The sequence below is a fragment of the Somniosus microcephalus genome, unplaced genomic scaffold (genome assembly GCF_052327205.1).
Source record: "Somniosus microcephalus isolate GS21.2 unplaced genomic scaffold, FLI_Smic_1.0 unresolved_chr9, whole genome shotgun sequence".
NCBI classification, from domain to species: domain Eukaryota; kingdom Metazoa; phylum Chordata; class Chondrichthyes; order Squaliformes; family Somniosidae; genus Somniosus; species Somniosus microcephalus.
Window position 1 is genome coordinate 5026209 of NW_028225187.1, and position 20401 is coordinate 5046609.

The 20401-nt window shown below is 45.7% G+C and overlaps 15 non-coding genes across 15 annotated transcripts; 6 read left to right on the forward strand and 9 right to left on the reverse strand.

The window, feature by feature from the left end:
- Nucleotides 1-2347: 2347 nt before the first annotated feature.
- On the reverse strand, nucleotides 2348-2429 carry trnas-aga (transfer RNA serine (anticodon AGA)). The gene has a single exon. It is a non-coding gene; the product is annotated as a tRNA-Ser (tRNA).
- A 128-nt stretch (nucleotides 2430-2557) lies between these two features.
- trnan-guu (transfer RNA asparagine (anticodon GUU)) lies at nucleotides 2558-2631 on the forward strand. Its single transcript has one exon. It is a non-coding gene; the product is annotated as a tRNA-Asn (tRNA).
- Nucleotides 2632-4334: 1703 nt separating this feature from the next.
- On the reverse strand, nucleotides 4335-4417 carry trnas-acu (transfer RNA serine (anticodon ACU)). Its single transcript has one exon. It is a non-coding gene; the product is annotated as a tRNA-Ser (tRNA).
- Nucleotides 4418-4545: 128 nt separating this feature from the next.
- Nucleotides 4546-4619, forward strand: trnan-guu (transfer RNA asparagine (anticodon GUU)). Its single transcript has one exon. It is a non-coding gene; the product is annotated as a tRNA-Asn (tRNA).
- A 1705-nt stretch (nucleotides 4620-6324) lies between these two features.
- On the reverse strand, nucleotides 6325-6406 carry trnas-aga (transfer RNA serine (anticodon AGA)). The gene has a single exon. It is a non-coding gene; the product is annotated as a tRNA-Ser (tRNA).
- Nucleotides 6407-6534: 128 nt separating this feature from the next.
- trnan-guu (transfer RNA asparagine (anticodon GUU)) lies at nucleotides 6535-6608 on the forward strand. The gene has a single exon. It is a non-coding gene; the product is annotated as a tRNA-Asn (tRNA).
- A 1703-nt stretch (nucleotides 6609-8311) lies between these two features.
- Nucleotides 8312-8393, reverse strand: trnas-aga (transfer RNA serine (anticodon AGA)). Its single transcript has one exon. It is a non-coding gene; the product is annotated as a tRNA-Ser (tRNA).
- Nucleotides 8394-10298: 1905 nt separating this feature from the next.
- Nucleotides 10299-10380, reverse strand: trnas-aga (transfer RNA serine (anticodon AGA)). The gene has a single exon. It is a non-coding gene; the product is annotated as a tRNA-Ser (tRNA).
- A 128-nt stretch (nucleotides 10381-10508) lies between these two features.
- On the forward strand, nucleotides 10509-10582 carry trnan-guu (transfer RNA asparagine (anticodon GUU)). The gene has a single exon. It is a non-coding gene; the product is annotated as a tRNA-Asn (tRNA).
- Nucleotides 10583-12285: 1703 nt separating this feature from the next.
- On the reverse strand, nucleotides 12286-12367 carry trnas-aga (transfer RNA serine (anticodon AGA)). Its single transcript has one exon. It is a non-coding gene; the product is annotated as a tRNA-Ser (tRNA).
- Nucleotides 12368-14271: 1904 nt separating this feature from the next.
- trnas-aga (transfer RNA serine (anticodon AGA)) lies at nucleotides 14272-14353 on the reverse strand. The gene has a single exon. It is a non-coding gene; the product is annotated as a tRNA-Ser (tRNA).
- Nucleotides 14354-14481: 128 nt separating this feature from the next.
- On the forward strand, nucleotides 14482-14555 carry trnan-guu (transfer RNA asparagine (anticodon GUU)). Its single transcript has one exon. It is a non-coding gene; the product is annotated as a tRNA-Asn (tRNA).
- A 1913-nt stretch (nucleotides 14556-16468) lies between these two features.
- Nucleotides 16469-16542, forward strand: trnan-guu (transfer RNA asparagine (anticodon GUU)). The gene has a single exon. It is a non-coding gene; the product is annotated as a tRNA-Asn (tRNA).
- Nucleotides 16543-18245: 1703 nt separating this feature from the next.
- Nucleotides 18246-18327, reverse strand: trnas-aga (transfer RNA serine (anticodon AGA)). The gene has a single exon. It is a non-coding gene; the product is annotated as a tRNA-Ser (tRNA).
- Nucleotides 18328-20233: 1906 nt separating this feature from the next.
- trnas-aga (transfer RNA serine (anticodon AGA)) lies at nucleotides 20234-20315 on the reverse strand. The gene has a single exon. It is a non-coding gene; the product is annotated as a tRNA-Ser (tRNA).
- Nucleotides 20316-20401: the final 86 nt, after the last annotated feature.

A 20401-nucleotide genomic window follows, 5' to 3' on the forward strand; every position in this document is an offset into this window, starting at 1 on the left:
CGGTTAAACATGTTTTCCAGTCCTTAAAATCTATCGACCGCGCCACTCATGCTGCCACTCTCGCAACCACCATCTCACAGCCACTTCCCCGTTTGCCCTGAAAGACTTCCCTGTTGAAAAGCGCATCTCATCTGCTCCTGTGCTCCAATCCGTTTAATATAACAAGAATAACAAGAACCAGGGCAGCACGGTGGCATAGTGGTTAGCACCTATTACCTCACAGCGTCAGATAATCCAGGTTCGAATCCGACCTCACGTGACTGTCTGTGTAGAGTTTGCACATTCTGCCCGTGTTTGTGTGGGTTTTCTCCGGGTGCTCCGGTTTTCTCCCACAGTCCAAAACATGTGCGGGTCAGGTTGATTGGCTATGATAAATTGACCCTTAATATTTGGGGGATTAAATACGTGGGGTTAAAGGGATAGGGTGGGATATGTGTCGGTGCGGGCTCAATGGGCCGAAATGGCCTTTATCTGCACTGTGGGATTTCTGTGATTCTCTGAATATATTATCAACCTGTCCAATCAACACAGGGAACGTTACATTAAGACAACGATAGGTGAAAATACACAGGTGGCGAGCTGGACTGTCTGTTCAGGATGAGGGTTAGCTTTGTTTTTCATTCCATTAGTCTGAGGAACTTGTGATTGTGAGAGCAAATATTTCCTATTATCGATTGTATAAAAATGGAGTTCTTGTTTCCGTGAAATGGACAGTGGTGAGCATACTGCTGCTGCCTTCTTGCTTCCAATGTGAACAATCGCTTCAGCGATCAGTCTCATGCCTGGCACACTGGATAATCTACTTCCCTTTTACCAATATGCCAAGTGCGGCTTTCTTGCCATTAAAATCCACCTGGAAAATCGGCCACAGTAGATAATCCATTCTGAACATCATTTTCTACACTTTCCTCAGTTTATCAATTTCATTGATAAGAACGGAAAGATTTGAAGCAATAACAATTGCCAGAGAACGGCAGCTTACTTGCATCTCCCCGCACCCCGATCATGAGACAACAACCAACAAATCACATACAGCGGTTCGAGAACGCCCCCATTATATCTGTCCAATCAGGGCCTGAGGATTGAACTGCTCTGTCACATGCAGTTCCAGTACATTGGAGGACTCAGCTGTGAGCGGATGACTTGTTGCTGTCGCTGGCGCCGCGGCCGAGAAGCGAGCAGCCCCTGCAATCTCTTGTTTTCAGCCAAATGCTACAGGTATGAATTTCTAATGACAAAACCTTTGATGCTAACTGATTAGGTTGCTGTATTTGTATGCGGTTTAGTGCCTCGCACGGGCCTTGTGATTTTCTTTTTGCGTACGGTTAGCAGTGTGTGATCGCTTAACATTTTGCGACTGAAATTAAATGCAATATCTGATTCAAATTGTTGCTTCATATGGCGTTCGGTCAAATTGAGGAAATTCGACACTACGAACGGGATTCAAATCGCCTTTTCTCTTGTGTGCTGCTTTTGTCCCTTTGTATGGCCGCGTGCCTCAGGGAATGTGGTTGGAGAATAAATCTTTGGCTGCATTGTTTTTCCTGCTGGTTGTCCATCCAGCTAAACATAGTTTTCTGTGGTGAAATGAATTCAGCAGACGCTACGAAGGAAGAACATATAAATTCTTTCATGGCTTGACTGGGCGGATTCTGAGAGGTTGTTTACCCTGGCTGTGGAGCCCGAACTAGGGGTCAAAGTTTCAGAATAAGGGGCCGGCCATTTAAGATTGAGATGAGGAGAAATTGCTTCATTGTAAGGGTTGTGTATCTTTGGAGTTTTCTAACGCAGAGGGCTGTGGTGGTTCAGTCGTTGAGTACATTCCTAACTGAGATGGATATGTACATTACGGAAATCAAGGTATATGGGGCTAGGTCGGTAATTTTCAGTTGAGGTAGAGGATCAGCCATGATCTTATTGAATGGCGGAGCATGATCGAGGGCCGCATGGCCAAATCCTGCTCCTATTTCTTATGATCTAATGTACCGATTTAGGCCGGCGGTGTTGAGAACTGTGGCTCGTCTGCCTTAGTTCATTAAGTAAGCATCGCAGTAGGAAGCAGCATCAACTGGAAGATGGCTGCGCGGAATACGTGCATTTTCTTCAATGGGTTGCAAAATAAAATATTTTCGACGGTTAAAATTGCTTTGACGTTTTCAAGAGCGTTAAATAACGTAGTATTCTCCTTTGGATTAGGCCTCTCGTAATGTCATAATGGGGTGAAGTGCTTGTTATACTTTCTGCTTGAAACATTGTTTGATTGCAGCTTTGAATCTCGGCAGAGGAACCGAAAGGCAGCAGTTCAAATGAAGTAAAAACCGATCATTTGGGACGACGTTCTCGGTGCCGCAGTCGGCAGGATTCGAACCTGCGCGGGGAAACCCCGATGGATTTCTAGTCCATCGCCTTAACCACTCGGCCACGACTACCCTGACGGTGGTTTGGACCCACGCAGCTTCTCATTTGCTTCGAAATCGGTGCCTCTGCTGTGAACACTCTGGCACATAATCACATGGGCTCATGTGGAATAATTCCAATTGCAAACATTTTCGTGTCTGTCTCTGTGGCGCAATGGGCCAGCGCGTTCGGCTGTTAACTGAAAGGTTGGTGGTTCGAGCCCACCCAGAGACGTGAGTAACATTTAATTTTTGCAAACTCATCTGTTGTATAAAAATGGAGTCTTTGATTCCGTGAAATGAACAGTGGTGAGCATACTGCTGCTGCCTTCCTGTTTCCAATGGGAACAATCGCTTCATCGATCAGTCTTCTGCCAGGCAGCATGGATATTCTACATCCCTTATACCAATACTCCAAGTGCAGCGTTCTTGCATTAAAATCCAGCAGGAAAATCGGCCACAGTGGATAATCCATTCTGAAAACCCTTTTCTACACTTTCCTCAGGTTTACACATACATGGATTAGAATGGAAAGCTTGCAACTATTACAATTGCCAGAGAACTGCAGCTTCCTTGCATCGCTCTGCAACCTGATCACATGACAACAACCAACCAATCACATAGAGCGGCGCGAGAACACCCCCATTGAATGTGTCCAATCAGGGCCTGAGGATTGAACTGCTCTGTCACATGCAGTTCCAGTACGTTGGAGGACTCAGCTGTGAGCGGATGACTTGTTGCTGTCGCTAGCGCCGCGGCCGAGAAGCGAGCAGCCCCTGCAATCTCTTGTTTTCAGCCAAATTCTAGAGGTTTGAATTTCTAATGACAAAATCTTTGACGCTAACTGATTTGGTTGCTGTATTTGAATGCGGTTTAGTGCCTCGCACGGGCCTTGTGATTTTCTTTTTGCGTACGGTTTGCAGTGTGTGATCGCTTAACATTTTGCGGCTGAAATTAAATGCAATATCTGATTCAAATTGTTGCTTCATATGGCGTTCTGTCAAATTGAGGAAATTCTACACTACGAACGGGATTCAAGTCGCCTTCTCTCTTGTGTGCTGCTTTTGTCCCTTTGTATGGCCACGTGCCTCAGGGAATGTGGTTGGAGAATAAATCTTTGGCTGCATTGTTTTTCCTGCTGGTTGTCCATCCAGCTAATCATAGTTTTCTGTGGTGAAATGAATTCAGCAGACGCTACGAAGGAAGAACATATAAATTCTTTCATGGCATGACTGGGCGGATTCTGAGAGGTTGTTTACCCTGGCTGTGGAACCCGAACTAGGGGTCAAAGTTTCAGAATAAGGGGCCGGCCATTTAAGATTGAGATGAGGAGAAATTGCTTCATTGTAAGGGATGTGTATCTTTGGAGTTTTCTAACGCAGAGGGCTGTGGTGGTTCAGTCGTTGAGTACATTCCTAACTGAGATGGATATGTACATTACGGAAATCAAGGGATATGGGGCTAGGTCGGTAATTTTCAGTTGAGGGAGAGAATCAGCCATGATCTTATTGAATGGCGGAGCATGATCGAGGGCCGCATGGCCAAATCCTGCTCCTATTTCTTATGATCTAATGTACCGATTTAGGCCGGCGGTGTTGAGAACTGTGGCTCGTCTGGCTTAGTTCTTTAAATAAGCATCGCAGTGGGAAGCAGCATCAACTGGAAGATGGCTGCGCGGAAGACGTGCATTTTCTTCAATGGGTCGCAAAATAAAATATTTTCGACGGTTAAAATTGCTTTGACGGTTTCAAGAGCGTTAAATAACGGAGTATTCTCCTTTGGCTTAAGCCTCTCGTCATGTCATTATGGGGTGAAGTGCTTGTTATACTTTCTGCTTGAAACTTTGTTTGATTGCAGCTTTGAATCTCGGCAGAGGAACCGAAAGGCAGCAGTTCAAATTAAGTAAAAACCGATCATTTGGGACGACGTCCTCGGTGCCGTAGTCGGCAGGATTCGAACCTGCGCGAGGAAACCCCAATGGATTTAGTAGTTCATCGCCTTAACCACTCGGCCACCACTACCCTGACGGTGCTCTGGACTCACGCAGCTTCTCATTTGCTTCGAAATCGGTGCCTCTGCTGTGAACACTCTGGCACGCAATCACATGGGTTCATGTGGAATAATTCCAAATGCAAACATTTTCGTGTGTGTCTCTGTGGCGCAATGGGCCAGCGCGTTCGGCTGTTAACTGAAAGGTTGGTGGTTCAAGCCCACCCAGAGACGTGAGTAACTTTTAATTTTTGCAAACTCATCTATTGTTTAAAAATGGAGTCTTTGATTCCGTGAAATGAACAGTGGTGAGCATACTGCTGCTGCCTTCCTGTTTCCAATGGGAACAATCGCTTCATCGATCGTCTTCTGCCAGGCAGCACGGATATTCTACATCCCTTATACCAATACTCCACGTGCAGCGTTCTTGCATTAAAATCCTGCAGGAAAATCGGCCACAGTGGATAATCCATTCTGAAAACCCTTTTCTACACATTCCTCAGGTTTACACATACATGGATTAGAATGGAAAGCTTGCAACTATTACAATTGCCAGAGAACTGCAGCTTCCTTGCATCGCTCTGCACCCTGATCACATGACAACAACCAACCAATCACATAGAGCGGCGCGAGAACACCCCCATTGAATGTGTCCAATCAGGGCCTGAGGATTGAACTGCTCTGTCACATGCAGTTCCAGGACGTTGGAGGACTCAGCTGTGAGCGGATGACTTGTTGCTGTCGCTAGCGCCGCGGCCGAGAAGCGAGCAGCCCCTGCAAATCTCTTGTTTTCAGCCAAATGCTAGAGGTATGAATTTCTAACGACAAAAAATCTTTGACGCTAACTGATTTGGTTGCTGTATTTGAATGCGGTTTAGTGACTCGCACGGGCCTTGTGATTTTCTTTTTGCGTACGGTTTGCAGTGTGTGATCACTTAACATTTTGCGACTGAAATTTAATGCAATATCTGATTCAAATTGTTGCTTCATATGGCGTTCGGTCAAATTGAGGAAATTCGACACTACGAACGGAATTCAAATCGCCTTTTCGCTTGTGTGCTGCTTTTGTCCCTTTGTATGGCCGCGTGCCTCAGGGAATGTGGTTGGAGAATAAATCTTTGGCTGCATTGTTTTTCCTGCTGGTTGTCCATCCAGCTAAACATAGTTTTCTGTGGTGAAATGAATTCAGCAGACGCTACGAAGGAAGAACATATAAATTCTTTCATGGCTTGACTGGGCGGATTCTGAGAGGTTGTTTACCCTGGCTGTGGAGCCCGAACTAGGGGTCAAAGTTTCAGAATAAGGGGCCGGCCATTTAAGATTGAGATGAGGAGAAATTGCTTCATTGTAAGGGTTGTGTATCTTTGGAGTTTTCTAACGCAGAGGGCTGTGGTGGTTCAGTCGTTGAGTACATTCCTAACTGAGATGGATATGTACATTACGGAAATCAAGGTATATGGGGCTAGGTCGGTAATTTTCAGTTGAGGTAGAGGATCAGCCATGATCTTATTGAATGGCGGAGCATGATCGAGGGCCGCATGGCCAAATCCTGCTCCTATTTCTTATGATCTAATGTAGCGATTTAGGCCGGCGGTGTTGAGAACTGTGGCTCGTCTGCCTTAGTTCATTAAATAAGCATCGCAGTAGGAAGCAGCATCAACTGGAAGATGGCTGCGTGGAAGACGTGCATTTTCTTCAACGGGTTGCAAAATAAAATATTTTCGACGGTTAAAATTGCTTTGACGGTTCCAAGAGCGTTAAATAACGTAGTATTCTCCTTTGGCTTAGGCCTCTCGTAATGTCATAATGGGGTGAAGTGCTTGTTATACTTTCTGCTTGAAACTTTGTTTGATTGTAGCTTTGAATCTCGGCAGAGGAACCGAAATGCAGCAGTTCAAATTAAGTAAAAAGCGATCATTTGGGACGACGTCCTCGGTGCCGTAGTCGGCAGGATTCGAACCTGCGCGGGGAAACCCCAATGGATTTCTAGTCCATCGCCTTAACCACTCGGCCACGACTACCCTGACAGTGGTTTGGACCCACGCAGCTTCTCATTTGCTTCGAAATCGGTGCCTCTGCTTTGAACACTCTGGCACATAATCACATGGGTTCATGTGGAATAATTCCAATTGCAAACATTTTCGTGTCTGTCTCTGTGGCGCAATGGGCCAGCGCGTTCGGCTGTTAACTGAAAGGTTGGTGGTTCGAGCCCACCCAGAGACGTGAGTAACTTTTAATTTTTGCAAACTCATCTATTGTTTAAAAATGGAGTCTTTGATTCCGTGAAATGAACAGTGGTGAGCATACTGCTGCTGCCTTCCTGTTTCCAATGGGAACAATCGCTTCATCGATCAGTCTTCTGCCAGGCAGCATGGATATTCTACATCCCTTATACCAATACTCCAAGTGCAGCGTTCTTGCATTAAAATCCAGCAGGAAAATCGGCCACAGTGGATAATCCATTCTGAAAACCCTTTTCTACACTTTCCTCAGGTTTACACATACATGGATTAGAATGGAAAGCTTGCAACTATTACAATTGCCAGAGAACTGCAGCTTCCTTGCATCGCCCTGCACCCTGATCACATGACAACAACCAACCAATCACATAGAGCGGCGCGAGAACACCCCCATTGAATGTGTCCAATCAGGGCCTGAGGATTGAACTGCTCTGTCACATGCAGTTCCAGTAAGTTGGAGGACTCAGCTGTGACCGGATGACTTGTTGCTGTCGCTAGCGCCGCGGCCGAGAAGCGAGCAGCCCCTGCAATCTCTTGTTTTCAGCCAAATGCTAGAGGTATGAATTTCTAATGACAAAATCTTTGACGCTAACTGATTTGGTTGCTGTATTTGAATGCGGTTTAGTGCCTCGCACGGGCCTTGTGATTTTCTTTTTGCGTGCGGTTTGCAGTGTGTGATCGCTTAACATTTTGCGACTGAAATTAAATGCAATATCTGATTCAAATTGTTGCTTCATATGGCGTTCGGTCAAATTGAGGAAATTCGACACTACGAACGGGATTCAAATCGCCTTTTCTCTTGTGTGCTGCTTTTGTCCCTTTGTATGGCCGCGTGCCTCAGGGAATGTGGTTGGAGAATAAATCTTTGGCTGCATTGTTTTTCCTGCTGGTTGTCCATCCAGCTAAACATAGTTTTCTGTGGTGAAATGAATTCAGCAGATGCTACGAAGGAAGAACATATAAATTCTTTCATGGCTTGACTGGGCGGATTCTGAGAGGTTGTTTACCCTGGCTGTGGAGCCCGAACTAGGGGTCAAAGTTTCAGAATAAGGGGCCGGCCATTTAAGATTGAAATGAGGAGAAATTGCTTCATTGTAAGGGTTGTGTATCTTTGGAGTTTTCTAACGCAGAGGGCTGTGGTGGTTCAGTCGTTGAGTACATTCCTAACTGAGATGGATATGTACATTACGGAAATCAAGGTATATGGGGCAAGGTCGGTAACTTTCAGTTGAGGTAGAGGTTCAGCCATGATCTTATTGAATGGCGGAGCATGATCGAGGGCCGCATGGCCAAATCCTGCTCCTATTTCTTATGATCTAATGTAGCGATTTAGGCCGGCGGTGTTGAGAACTGTGGCTCGTCTGCCTTAGTTCATTAAATAAGCATCGCAGTAGGAAGCAGCATCAACTGGAAGATGGCTGCGCGGAAGACGTGCATTTTCTTCAATGGGTTGCAAAATAAAATATTTTCGACGGTTAAAATTGCTTTGACGGTTCCAAGAGCGTTAAATAACGTAGTATTCTCCTTTGGCTTAGGCCTCTCGTAATGTCATAATGGGGTGAAGTGCTTGTTATACTTTCTGCTTGAAACTTTGTTTGATTGTAGCTTTGAATCTCGGCAGAGAAACCGAAAGGCAGCAGTTCAAATTAAGTAAAAACCGATCATTTGGGACGACGTCCTCGGTGCCGCAGTCGGCAGGATTCGAACCTGCGCGGGTAAACCCCGATAGATTTCTAGTCCATCGCCTTAACCACTCGGCCACGACTACCCTGACAGTGGTTTGGACCCACGCAGCTTCTCATTTGCTTCGAAATCGGTGCCTCTGCTGTGAACACTCTGGCACATAATCACATGGGTTCATGTGGAATAATTCCAATTGCAAACATTTTCGTGTCTGTCTCTGTGGCGCAATGGGCCAGCGCGTTCGGCTGTTAACTGAAAGGTTGGTGTTTCGAGCCCACCCAGAGACGTGAGTAACTTTAAATTTTTGCAAACTCATCTATTGTTTAAAAATGGAGTCTTTGATTCCGTGAAATGAACAGTGGTGAGCATACTGCTGCTGCCTTCCTGTTTCCAATGGGAACAATCGCTTCATCGATCAGTCTTCTGCCAGGCAGCATGGATATTCTACATCCCTTATACCAATACTCCAAGTGCAGCGTTCTTGCATTAAAATCCAGCAGGAAAATCGGCCACAGTGGATAATCCATTCTGAAAACCCTTTTCTACACTTTCCTCAGGTTTACACATACTTGGATTAGAATGGAAAGCTTGCAACTATTACAATTGCCAGAGAACTGCAGCTTCCTTGCATCGCCCTGCACCCTGATCACATGACAACAACCAACCAATCACATAGAGCGGCGCGAGAACACCCCCATTGAATGTGTCCAATCAGGGCCTGAGGATTGAACTGCTCTGTCACATGCAGTTCCAGTAAGTTGGAGGACTCAGTTGTGACCGGATGACTTGTTGCTGTCGCTAGCGCCGCGGCCGAGAAGCGAGCAGCCCCTGCAATCTCTTGTTTTCAGCCAAATGCTAGAGGTATGAATTTCTAATGACAAAATCTTTGACGCTAACTGATTTGGTTGCTGTATTTGAATGCGGTTTAGTGCTTCGCACGGGCCTTGTGATTTTCTTTTTGCGTGCGGTTTGCAGTGTGTGATCGCTTAACATTTTGCGACTGAAATTAAATGCAATATCTGATTCAAATTGTTGCTTCATATGGCGTTCGGTCAAATTGAGGAAATTCGACACTACGAACGGGATTCAAATCGCCTTTTCTCTTGTGTGCTGCTTTTGTCCCTTTGTATGGCCGCGTGCCTCAGGGAATGTGGTTGGAGAATAAATCTTTGGCTGCATTGTTTTTCCTGCTGGTTGTCCATCCAGCTAAACATAGTTTTCTGTGGTGAAATGAATTCAGCAGACGCTACGAAGGAAGAACATATAAATTCTTTCATGGCTTGACTGGGCGGATTCTGAGAGGTTGTTTACCCTGGCTGTGGAGCCCGAACTAGGGGTCAAAGTTTCAGAATAAGGGGCCGGCCATTTAAGATTGAGATGAGGAGAAATTGCTTCATTGTAAGGGTTGTGTATCTTTGGAGTTTTCTAACGCAGAGGGCTGTGGTGGTTCAGTCGTTGAGTACATTCCTAACTGAGATGGATATGTACATTACGGAAATCAAGGTATATGGGGCAAACTCGGTAACTTTCAGTTGAGGTAGAGGATCAGCCATGATATTATTGAATGGCGGAGCATGATCGAGGGCCGCATGGCCAAATCCTGCTCCTATTTCTTATGATCTAATGTAGCGATTTAGGCCGGCGGTGTTGAGAACTGTGGCTCGTCTGCCTTAGTTCATTAAATAAGCATCGCAGTATGAAGCAGCATCAACTGGAAGATGGCTGCGTGGAAGACGTGCATTTTCTTCAATGGGTTGCAAAATAAAATATTTTCGACGGTTAAAATTGCTTTGACGGTTCCAAGAGCGTTAAATAACGTAGTATTCTCCTTTGGCTTAGGCCTCTCGTAATGTCATAATGGGGTGAAGTGCTTGTTATACTTTCTGCTTGAAACTTTGTTTGATTGCAGCTTTGAATCTCGGCAGAGGAACCGAAAGGCAGCAGTTCAAATTAAGTAAAAAGCGATCATTTGGGACGACGTCCTCGGTGACGTAGTCGGCAGGATTCGAACCTGCGCGGGGAAACCCCAATGGATTTCTAGTCCATCGCCTTAACCACTCGGCCAGGACTACCCAGACAGTGGTTTGGACCCACGCAGCTTCTCATTTCCTTCGAAATCGGTGCCTCTGCTGTGAACACTCTGGCACATAATCACATGGGTTCATGTGGAATAATTCCAATTGCAAACATTTTCGTGTCTGTCTCTGTGGCGCAATGGGCCAGCGCGTTCGGCTGTTAACTGAAAGGTTGGTGGTTCGAGCCCACCCAGAGACGTGAGTAACTTTTAATTTTTGCAAACTCATCTATTGTTTAAAAATGGAGTCTTTGATTCCGTGAAATGAACAGTGGTGAGCATACTGCTGCTGCCTTCCTGTTTCCAATGGGAACAATCGCTTCATCGATCAGTCTTCTGCCAGGCAGCATGGATATTCTACATCCCTTATACCAATACTCCAAGTGCAGCGTTCTTGCATTAAAATCCAGCAGGAAAATCGGCCACAGTGGATAATCCATTCTGAAAACCCTTTTCTACACTTTCCTCAGGTTTACACATACATGGATTAGAATGGAAAGCTTGCAACTATTACAATTGCCAGAGAACTGCAGCTTCCTTGCATCGCTCTGCACCCTGATCACATGACAACAACCAACCAATCACATAGAGCGGCGCGAGAACACCCCCATTGAATGTGTCCAATCAGGGCCTGAGGATTGAACTGCTCTGTCACATGCAGTTCCAGTACGTTGGAGGACTCAGCTGTGAGCGGATGACTTGTTGCTGTCGCTTGCGCCGCGGCCGGGAAGCGAGCAGCCCCTGCAATCTCTTGTTTTCAGCCAAATGCTAGATGTATGAATTTCTAATGACAAAATCTTTGACGCTAACTGATTTGGTAGCTGTATTTGAATGCGGTTTAGTGGCTCGCACGGGCCTTGTGATTTTCTTTTTGCGTACGGTTTGCAGTGTGTGATCGCTTTACAATTTGCGACTGAAATTAAATGCAATATCTGATTCAAATTGTTGCTTCATATGGCGTTCGGTCAAATTGAGGAAATTCGACACTACGAACGGCATTCAAATCGCCTTTTTTCTTGTGTGCTGCTTTTGTCCCTTTGTATGGCCGCGTGCCTCAGGGGATGTGGTTGGAGAATAAACCTTTGGCTGCATTGTTTTTCCTGCTGGTTGTCCATCCAGCTAAACATAGTTTTCTGTGGTGAAATCAATTCAGCAGACGCTACGAAGGAAGAACATATAAATTCTTTCATGGCTTGACTGGGCGGATTCTGAGAGGTTGTTTACCCTGGATGTGGAGCCCGAACTAGGGGTCAAACTTTCAGAATAAGGGGCCGGCCATTTAAGATTGAGATGAGGAGAAATTGCTTCATTGTAAGGGTTGTGTATCTTTGGAGTTTTCTAACGCAGAGGGATGTGGTGGTTCAGTCGTTGAGTACATTCCTAACTGAGATGGATATGTACATTACGGAAATCAAGGTATATGGGGCTAGGTCGGTAATTTTCAGTTGAGGTAGAGGATCAGCCATGATCTTATTGAATGGCGGAGCATGATCGAGGGCCGCATGGCCAAATCCTGCTCCTATTTCTTCTGATCTAATGCACCGATTTAGGCCGGCGCTGTTGAGAACTGTGGCTCGTCTGCCTTAGTTCATTAAATAAGCATCGCAGTAGGAAGCAGCATCAACTGGAAGATGGCTGCGCGGAAGACGTGCGTTTTCTTCAATGGGTTGCAAAATAAAATATTTTCGACGGTTAAAATTGCTTTGACGGTTTCAAGAGCGTTAAATAACGTAGTATTCTCCTTTGGCTTAGGCCTCTCGTAATGTCATAATGGGGTGAAGTGCTTGTTATACTTTCTGCTTGAAACTTTGTTTGATTGCAGCTTTGAATCTCGGCAGAGGAACCGAAAGGCAGCAGTTCAAATTACGTAAAAAGCGATCATTTGGGACGACGTCCTCGGTGCCGTAGTCGGCAGGATTCGAACCTGCGCGGGGAAATCCCAATGGATTTCTAATCCATCGCCTTAACCACTCGGCCACGACTACCCTGACAGTGGTTTGGACCCACGCAGCTTCTCATTTGCTTCGAAATCGGTGCCTCTGCTGTGAACACTCTGGCACATAATCACATGGGTTCATGTGGAATAATTCCAATTGCAAACATTTTCGTGTCTGTCTCTGTGACGCAATGGGCCAGCGCGTTCGGCTGTTAACTGAAAGGTTGGTGGTTCGAGCCCACCCAGAGACGTGAGTAACTTTTAATTTTTGCAAACTCATCTATTGTTTAAAAATGGAGTCTTTGATTCCGTGAAATGAACAGTGGTGAGCATACTGCTGCTGCCTTCCTGTTTCCAATGGGAACAATCGCTTCATCGATCAGTCTTCTGCCAGGCAGCATGGATATTCTACATCCCTTATACCAATACTCCAAGTGCAGCGTTCTTGCATTAAAATCCAGCAGGAAAATCGGCCACAGTGGATAATCCATTCTGAAAACCCTTTTCTACACTTTCCTCAGGTTTACACAGACATGGATTAGAATGGAAAGCTTGCAACTATTACAATTGCCAGAGAACTGCAGCTTCCTTGCATCGCCCTGCACCCTGATCACATGACAACAACCAACCAATCACATAGAGCGGCGCGAGAACACCCCCATTGAATGTGTCCAATCAGGGCCTGAGGATTGAACTGCTCTATCACATGCAGTTCCAGTCAGTTGGAGGACTCAGCTGTGACCGGATGACTTGTTGCTGTCGCTAGCGCCGCGGCCGAGAAGCGAGCAGCCCCTGCAATCTCTTGTTTTCAGCCAAATGCTAGAGGTATGAATTTCTAATGACAAAATCTTTGACGCTAACGGATTTGGTTGCTGTATTTGAATGCGGTTTAGTGCCTCGCACGGGCCTTGTGATTTTCTTTTTGCGTGCGGTTTGCAGTGTGTGATCGCTTAACATTTTGCGACTGAAATTAAATGCAATATCTGATTCAAATTGTTGCTTCATATGGCGTTCGGTCAAATTGAGGAAATTCGACACTACGAACGGCATTCAAATCGCCTTTTCTCTTGTGTGCTGCTTTTGTCCCTTTGTATGGCCGCGTGCCTCAGGGAATGTGGTTGGAGAATAAATCTTTGGCTGCATTGTTTTTCCTGCTGGTTGTCCATCCAGCTAAACATAGTTTTCTGTGGTGAAATGAATTCAGCAGACGCTACGAAGGAAGAACATATAAATTCTTTCATGGCTTGACTGGGCGGATTCTGAGAGGTTGTTTACCCTGGCTGTGGAGCCCGAACTAGTGGTCAAAGTTTCAGAATAAGGGGCCGGCCATTTAAGATTGAGATGAGGAGAAATTGCTTCATTGTCAGGATTGTGTATCTTTGGAGTTTTCTAACGCAGAGGGCTGTGGTGGTTCAGTCGTTGAGTACATTCCTAACTGAGATGGATATGTACATTACGGAAATCAAGGTATATGGGGCAAGGTCGGTAACTTTCAGTTGAGGTAGAGGATCAGCCATGATCTTATTGAATGGCGGAGCATGATCGAGGGCCGCATGGCCAAATCCTGCTCCTATTTCTTATGATCTAATGTAGCGATATAGGCCGGCGGTGTTGAGAACTGTGGCTCGTCTGCCTTAGTTCATTAAATAAGCATCGCAGTAGGAAGCAGCATCAACTGGAAGATGGCTGCGCGGAAGACGTGCATTTTCTTCAATGGGTTGCAAAATAAAATATTTTCGACGGTTAAAATTGCTTTGACGGTTTCAAGAGCGTTAAATAACGTAGTATTCTCCTTTGGCTTAGGCCTCTCGTAATGTCATAATGGGGTGAAGTGCTTGTTTTCTTTCTGCTTGAAACTTTGTTTGATTGTAGCTTTGAATCTCGGCAGAGGAACCGAAAGGCAGCAGTTCAAATTAAGTAAAAAGCGATCATTTGGGACGACTTCCTCGGTGCCGTAATCGGCAGGATTCGAACCTGCGCGGGGAAACCCCAATGGATTTCTAGTCCATCGCCTTAACCACTCGGCCACGACTACCCTGACAGTGGTTTGGACCCACGCAGCTTCTCATTTGCTTCGAAATCGGTGCCTCTGCTGTGAACACTCTGGCACATAATCACATGGGTTCATGTGGAATAATTGCAATTGCAAACATTTTCGTGTCTGTCTCTGTGGCGCAATGGGCCAGCGCGTTCGGCTGTTAACTGAAAGGTTGGTGGTTCGAGCCCACCCAGAGACGTGAGTAACTTTTAATTTTTGCAAACTCATCTATTGTTTAAAAATGGAGTCTTTGATTCCGTGAAATGAACAGTGGTGAGCATACTGCTGCTGCCTTCCTGTTTCCAATGGGAACAATCGCTTCATCGATCAGTCTTCTGCCAGGCAGCATGGATATTCTACATCCCTTATACCAATACTCCAAGTGCAGCGTTCTTGCATTAAAATCCAGCAGGAAAATCGGCCACAGTGGATAATCCATTCTGAAAACCCTTTTCTACACTTTCCTCAGGTTTACACATACATGGATTAGAATGGAAAGCTTGCAACTATTACAATTGCCAGAGAACTGCAGCTTCCTTGCATCGCCCTGCACCCTGATCACATGACAACAACCAACCAATCACATAGAGCGGCGCGAGAACACCCCCATTGAATGTGTCCAATCAGGGCCTGAGGATTGAACTGCTCTGTCACATGCAGTTCCAGTAAGTTGGAGGACTCAGCTGTGACCGGATGACTTGTTGCTGTCGCTAGCGCCGCGGCCGAGAAGCGAGCAGCCCCTGCAATCTCTTGTTTTCAGCCAAATGCTAGAGGTATGAATTTCTAATGACAAAATCTTTGACGCTAACTGATTTGGTTGCTGTATTTGAATGCGGTTTAGTGCCTCGCACGGGCCTTGTGATTTTCTTTTTGCGTGCGGTTTGCAGTGTGTGATCGCTTAACATTTTGCGACTGAAATTAAATGCAATATCTGATTCAAATTGTTGCTTCATATGGCGTTCGGTCAAATTGAGGAAATTCGACACTACGAACGGGATTCAGATCGCCTTTTCTCTTGTGTGCTGCTTTTGTCCCTTTGTATGGCCGCGTGCCTCAGGGAATGTGGTTGGAGAATAAATCTTTGGCTGCATTGTTTTTCCTGCTGGTTGTCCATCCAGCTAAACATAGTTTTCTGTGGTGAAATGAATTCAGCAGACGCTACGAAGGAAGAACATATAAATTCTTTCATGGCTTGACTGGGCGGATTCTGAGAGGTTGTTTACCCTGGCTGTGGAGCCCGAACTAGGGGTCAAAGTTTCAGAATAAGGGGCCGGCCATTTAAGATTGAGATGAGGAGAAATTGCTTCATTGTAAGGGTTGTGTATCTTTGGAGATTTCTAACGCAGAGGGCTGTGGTGGTTCAGTCGTTGAGTACATTCCTAACTGAGATGGATATGTACATTACGGATATCAAGGTATATGGGGCAAGGTCGATAACTTTCAGTTGAAGTAGAGGATCAGCCATGATCTTATTGAATGGCGGAGCATGATCGAGGGCCGCATGGCCAAATCCTGCTCCTATTTCTTATGATCAAATGTAGCGATTTAGGCCGGCGGTGCTGAGAACTGTGGCTCGTCTGCCTTAGTTCATTAAATAAGCATCGCAGTAGGAAGCAGCATCAACTGGAAGATGGCTGCGCGGAAGACGTGCATTTTCTTCAATGGGTTGCAAAATAAAATATTTTCGACGGTTAAAATTGCTTTGACGGTTCCAAGAGCGTTAAATAACGTAGTATTCTCCTTTGGCTTAGGCCTCTCGTAATGTCATAATGGGGTGAAGTGCTTGTTATACTTTCTGCTTGAAACTTTGTTTGATTGTCGCTTTGAATCTCGGCAGAGGAACCGAAAGGCAGCAGTTCAAATTAAGTAAAAAGCGATCATTTGGGACGACGTCCTCGGTGCCGTAGTCGGCAGGATTCGACCCTGCGCGGGGAAACTCCAATGGATTTCTAGTCCATCGCCTTAACCACTCGGCCACGACTACCCTGACAGTGGTTTGGACCCACGCAGCTTCTCATTTGCTTCGAAATCGGTGCCTCTGCTGTGAACACTCTGGCACATAATCACATGGGTTCATGTGGAATAATTCCAATTGCAAACATTTTTGTGTCTGTCTCTGTGGCGCAATGGGCCAGCGTGTTCGGCTGTTAACTGAAAGGTTGGTGGTTCGAGCCCACCCAGAGACGTGAGTAACTTTTAATTTTTGCAAACTCATCTATTGTTTAAAAATGGAGTCTTTGATTCCGTGAAATGAACAGTGGTGAGCATACTGCTGCTGCCTTCCTGTTTCCAATGGGAACAATCGCTTCATCGATCAGTCTTCTGCCAGGCAGCATGGATATTCTACATCCCTTATACCAATACTCCAAGTGCAGCGTTCTTGCATTAAAATCCAGCAGGAAAATCGGCCACAGTGGATAATCCATTCTGAAAACCCTTTTCTACACTTTCCTCAGGTTTACACATACATGGATTAGAATGGAAAGCTTGCAACTATTACAATTGCCAGAAAACTGCAGCTTCCTTGCATCGCTCTGCACCCTGATCACATGACAACAACCAACCAATCACATAGAGCGGCGCGAGAACATCCCCTTTGAATGTGTCCAATCAGGGCCTGAGGATTGAACTGCTCTGTCACATGCAGTTCCAATACGTTGGAGGACTCAGCTGTGAGCGGATGACTTGTTGCTGTCGCTAGCGCCGCGGCCGGGAAGCGAGCAGCCCCTGCAATCTCTTGTTTTCAGCCAAATGCTAGATGTATGAATTTCTAATGACAAAATCTTTGACGCTAACTGATTTGGTAGCTGTATTTGAATGCGGTTTCGTGGCTCGCACGGGCCTTGTGATTTTCTTTTTGCGTACGGTTTGCAGTGTGTGATCGCTTTACAATTTGCGACTGAAATTAAATGCAATATCTGATTCAAATTGTTGCTTCATATGGCGTTCGGTCAAATTGAGGAAATTCGACACTACGAACGGCATTCAAATCGCCTTTTCTCTTGTGTGCTGCTTTTGTCCCTTTGTATGGCCGCGTGCCTCAGGGAATGTGGTTGGAGAATAAACCTTTGGCTGCATTGTTTTTCCTGCTGGTTGTCCATCCAGCTAAACATAGTTTTCTGTGGTGAAATCAATTCAGCAGACGCTACGAAGGAAGAACCTATAAATTCTTTCATGGCTTGACTGGGCGGATTCTGAGAGGTTGTTTACCCTGTCTGTGGAGCCCGAACTAGGGGTCAAAGTTTCAGAATAAGGGGCCGGCCATTTAAAATTGAGATGAGGAGAAATTGCTTCATTGTAAGGGTTGTGTATCTTTGGAGTTTTCTAACGCAGAGGGATGTGGTGGTTCAGTCGTTGAGTACATTCCTAACTGAGATGGATATGTACATTACGGAAATCAAGGTATATGGGGCTAGGTCGGTAATTTTCAGTTGAGGTAGAGGATCAGCCATGATCTTATTGAATGGCGGAGCATGATCGAGGGCCGCATGGACAAATCCTGCTCCTATTTCTTATGATCTAATGCACCGATTTAGGCCGGCGGTGTTGAGAACTGTGGCTCGTCTGCCTTAGTTCATTAAATAAGCATCGCAGTAGGAAGCAGCATCAACTGGAAGATGGCTGCGTGGAAGACGTGCATTTTCTTCAATGGGTTGCAAAATAAAATATTTTCGACGGTTAAAATTGCTTTGACGGTTTCAAGAGCGTTAAATAACGTCGTATTCTCCTTTGGCTTAGGCCTCTCGTAATGTCATAATGGGGTGAAGTGCTTGTTATACTTTCTGCTTGAAACTTTGTTTGATTGTAGCTTTGAATCTCGGCAGAGGAACCGAAAGGCAGCAGTTCAAATTAAGGAAAAAGCGATCATTTGGAACGACGTCCTCGGTGCCGTAGTCGGCAGGATTCGAACCTGCGCGGGGAAACCCCAATGGATTTCTAGTCTATCGCCTTAACCACTCGGCCACGACTACCCTGACAGTGGTTTGGACCCACGCAGCTTCTCATTTGCTTCGAAATCGGTGCCTCTGCTGTGAACACTCTGGCACATAATCACATGGGTTCATGTGGAATAATTCCAATTGCAAACATTTTCGTGTCTGTCTCTGTGGCGCAATGGGCCAGCGCGTTCTGGCTGTTAACTGAAAGGTTGGTGGTTCGAGCCCACCCAGAGACGTGAGTAACTTTTAATTTTTGCAAACTCACCTATTGTTTAAAAATGGAGTCTTTGATTCCGTGAAATGAACAGTGGTGAGCATACTGCTGCTGCCTTCCTGTTTCCAATGGGAACAATCGCTTCATCGATCAGTCTTCTGCCAGGCAGCATGGATATTCTACATCCCTTATACCAATACTCCAAGTGCAGCGTTCTTGCATTAAAATCCAGCAGGAAAATCGGCCACAGTGGATAATCCATTCTGAAAACCCTTTTCTACACTTTCCTCAGGTTTACACAGACATGGATTAGAATGGAAAGCTTGCAACTATTACAATTGCCAGAGAACTGCAGCTTCCTTGCATCGCCCTGCACCCTGATCACATGACAACAACCAACCAATCACATAGAGCGGCGCGAGAACACCCCCATTGAATGTGTCCAATCAGGGCCTGAGGATTGAACTGCTCTGTCACATGCAGTTCCAGTAAGTTGGAGGACTCAGCTGTGACCGGATGACTTGTTGCTGTCGCTAGCGCCGCGGCCGAGAAGCGAGCAGCCCCTGCAATCTCTTGTTTTCAGCCAAATGCTAGAGGTATGAATTTCTAATGACAAAATCTTTGACGCTAACTGATTTGGTTGCTGTATTTGAATGCGGTTTAGTGCCTCGCACGGGCCTTGTGATTTTCTTTTTGCGTGCGGTTTGCAGTGTCTGATCGGTTAACATTTTGCGACTGAAATTAAATGCAATATCTGATTCAAATTGTTGCTTCATATGGCGTTCGGTCAAATTGAGGAAATTCGACACTACGAACGGGATTCAAATCGCCTTTTCTCTTGTGTGCTGCTTTTGTCCCTTTGTATGGCCGCGTGCCTCAGGGAATGTGGTTGGAGAATAAATCTTTGGCTGCATTGTTTTTCCTGCTGGTTGTCCATCCAGCTAAACATAGTTTTCTGTGGTGAAATGAATTCAGCAGACGCTAAGAAGGAAGAACATATAAATTCTTTCATGGCTTGACTGGGCGGATTCTGAGAGGTTGTTTACCCTGGCTGTGGAGCCCGAACTAGGGGTCAAAGTTTCAGAATAAGGGGCCGGCCATTTAAGATTGAGATGAGGAGAAATTGCTTCATTGTAAGGGTTGTGTATCTTTGGAGTTTTCTAACGCAGAGGGCTGTGGTGGTTCAGTCGTTGAGTACATTCCTAACTGAGATGGATATGTACATTACGGAAATCAAGGTATATGGGGCAAGGTCGGTAACTTTCAGTTGAGGTAGAGGATCAGCCATGATCTTATTGAATGGCGGAGCATGATCGAGGGCCGCATGGCCAAATCCTGCTCCTATTTCTTATGATCAAATGTAGCGATTTAGGCCGGCGGTGTTGAGAACTGTGGCTCGTCTGCCTTAGTTCATTAAATAAGCATCGCAGTAGGAAGCAGCATCAACTGGAAGATGGCTGCACGGAAGACGTGCATTTTCTTCAATGGGTTGCAAAATAAAATATTTTCGACGGTTAAAATTGCTTTGACGGTTCCAAGAGCGTTAAATAACGTAGTATTCTCCTTTGGCTTAGGCCTCTCGTAATGTCATAATGGGGTGAAGTGCTTGTTATACTTTCTGCTTGAAACTTTGTTTGATTGCAGCTTTGAATCTCGGCAGAGGAACCGAAAGGCAGCAGTTCAAATTAAGTAAAAAGCAATCATTTGGGACGACGTCCTCTGTGCCGTAGTCGGCAGGATTCGAACCTGCGCGGGGAAACCCCAATGGATTTCTAGTCCATCGCCTTAACCACTCGGCCACGACTACCCTGACAGTGGTTTGGACCCACGCAGCTTCTCATTTGCTTCGAAATCGGTGCCTCTGCTGTGAACACTCTGGCACATAATCACATG